This window comes from Panthera pardus, unplaced genomic scaffold (assembly GCF_024362965.1).
Source record: "Panthera pardus isolate Hobbes unplaced genomic scaffold, ASM2436296v1 HiC_scaffold_17, whole genome shotgun sequence".
In the NCBI taxonomy this organism is placed as follows: Eukaryota; Metazoa; Chordata; class Mammalia; order Carnivora; family Felidae; genus Panthera; species Panthera pardus.
The window spans coordinates 124,418,266-124,420,712 of NW_026526732.1; the positions used below are offsets into that span (position 1 = coordinate 124,418,266).

The 2,447-nt window shown below is 49.0% G+C and overlaps 1 long non-coding RNA gene across 1 annotated transcript; it reads left to right on the forward strand.

Annotated features, from left to right (window-relative positions):
- Positions 1–1,436: 1,436 nt before the first annotated feature.
- LOC109249570 (uncharacterized) lies at positions 1,437–2,143 on the forward strand. Its single transcript, XR_002072636.2, has 2 exons — positions 1,437–1,540; positions 1,897–2,143. It is a non-coding gene; the product is annotated as an uncharacterized LOC109249570 (long non-coding RNA).
- Positions 2,144–2,447: the final 304 nt, after the last annotated feature.

Here is a 2,447-nt window from a genome sequence, read left to right on the forward strand (position 1 = left end):
AGCCAGGCAGGCACCCCTAAAATAGATTGTTTTAAGCATCAAAAACATTTTTTTAACGTTTAATTATTTTTTTTTGAGAGAGAGAGACAGAGTGCGAGCAGGGGAGGGGCAGAGAGAGAGGGGGAGACACAGAATCTGAAGCAGGCTCGCTCCCAGCTGTCAGCACAGAGCCCAACGCGGGGCTCGAACTCACGAACCGAATGGTGAGATCATGACCTGAGCCGAAGCCAGACGCTCAACTGACTGAGCCGACCTGCTTTTTAACCATTTTCAAGTGTATGGTTCATTGGCATTAATACATTCACATTGTGGGCAACCATCAGCCCTGTCCATCCCCCAAACCTTTTCACCTTCCCAAACGGAAACTCTGTGCCTGTAACGCACTAACTCCCCATTTCTCCTTCCCCAGCCCCTGGCAACTGCCATTCTACTTTCTGTCTCTATGAATCTATTTGATGATTCTGCGTATCCCACATGAGGGGAGCGCACAACGTTTGTCCTTTGTGAATGGCTTACTTTCCTTAGCATAATGTCATCAACGTTCATCCCTGTTGTAGCACGGGAGAGAATTTTCTTGCTTCTCAAGGCTGTGCGTCCTGTTACAGCCTCTTTGTTCATTTGGTAAGAAAGTACTAAGAAAATGTTTAACTTCCTGGTTTAGCTGTCTGCTCGCTAATGGGTGTCATTGCTTGCTTTTGACTTGCTTATTTGGAAGGGTATTAACGAACCGATTCCAGTGGAGAGCCTTCTTCTCTCCCACCAAAGCCATGGTCACAGCGGGAAGGATGTCAGTGAGCCCTGTGGCTGTAGCAGCTTAAAATCACGAGCACGGGATAGTAAATGTGGTTTTTTTGTGGAGTCTTGCATACGCTTTGGCTCCCCTGTATGATTAACTAGATGCATCTAAGGTGAGACGTTTTTGTAATACTTAATGGTGTGCTTTCTGGGGATGCAGAAGAGAGGTGACCCGAGGCTCCACGTGCCCATCATGTTATAGGATCATACTCATAATCTAAAGCATGTTTCTCTCAAGAATCCCCAGTCCTGTCGGAATTAGCTATTTCATCTTCAAAATACCTCGGAAAGCTTGTGAAGCACCAGTTGCTTTTCCCATTGATGATAAAGAAGGTATAGGTGGCGTAAAATCAACCGATACCTAAAAAAACACAAAGCAAGCCGTGGCCCAGGATCCTTTTTGGGCCCTTCAGTGGCTACAGCTGCCGTCTTTAAAAAAAAAAAAAAAAATTAACATTTATTTATTTTTGAGACAGAGAGAGACAGAGCATGAACGGGGGAGGAGCAGAGAGAGGGAGACACAGAATCTGAAACAGGCTCCAGGCTCTGAGCCATCAGCACAGAGCCCCACGCGGGGCTTGAACTCACGGACCGAGAGATCACGACCTGAGGGGAAGTTGGCCGCTTAACCGACTGGGCCACCCAGGCGCCCCTCTGGGTGCCATCTTAAATGGTGTTCTACTCCGAGCCAGGGTCTCTTTTGTCGGAGCGAAGAGAATGAAGAAGTCCCCACGCCTGTCACATGGTAGGCTCTTCCTCTTTGTTGAAGGAAAATCAACAACGATGAGCCTGAAACCCGTGACAGAGGCATAGACCGTTGGGGAGTGTTCCGGTCTCCCTCCAAGCCCGTTCTGTTCCTTCGGCCCGCCAGCCGGACTCTGTCCCCCTTTCCCCCCAGAGAGGTGTGGTCTGCCAGACTGCTGGTCTACCCCCTGCCGGTGCTCCAGGGGAGGCCGGGGTGAGGAAAGGGCGGGCTCAGAACCTGCACTCACCCTTGCTCTAGTTCCCTTGCTGCCGCCTTTGGGAACGGGCCTCGGGCTTGATCCTTTTACACAGTTTCCGTTCTGGGCTGTAGCCCTGTTTGTCTCCTTTCTGTTCCAGGCTCTGACCAGACCATTTGTATCTTCACTCTGCCTTTTGGGAGCGCAAAAAAGGGGAACGAGGATAGAAGATAAGGGAGAGCAGCAAGTGTGTTTGATATGGCTCCTTCTTTATGCACATGCGTGGTATGTGGGCACATCAATACGGAAGTGTAATAATATAATAATAGCTTTTTCTCCTTTCTGCCTGTCTCAGTCCTGCCCACCTCCAAGTCACTTCCTACATAAAGGCTTCTTGTCTGATCCACTCATCTGTCATTTAGCTATCTGCTTGCTCGGTAGTCATTTGCGGTTGCCTTTTGTGGTATGTCAATGTGTATTATTTTTTCGCCTCCTGTGATTCACTATTGCCCCCCTCAGCTCGATGGCCACTTCCTCTGGAATTGGGACGGGACCGCGAATTACATACTTGTGGAACTTAGCACAGGGTGGCCATTCAGGACATCTGAATGAAACGGACAATGGCTGTTTTTCAGAGGACAGACGGAGGGACAATGACTTTGACTTAGTCCCATGAGGTCACACAGACAGAGGTGGTAGTAAGACAGGAAA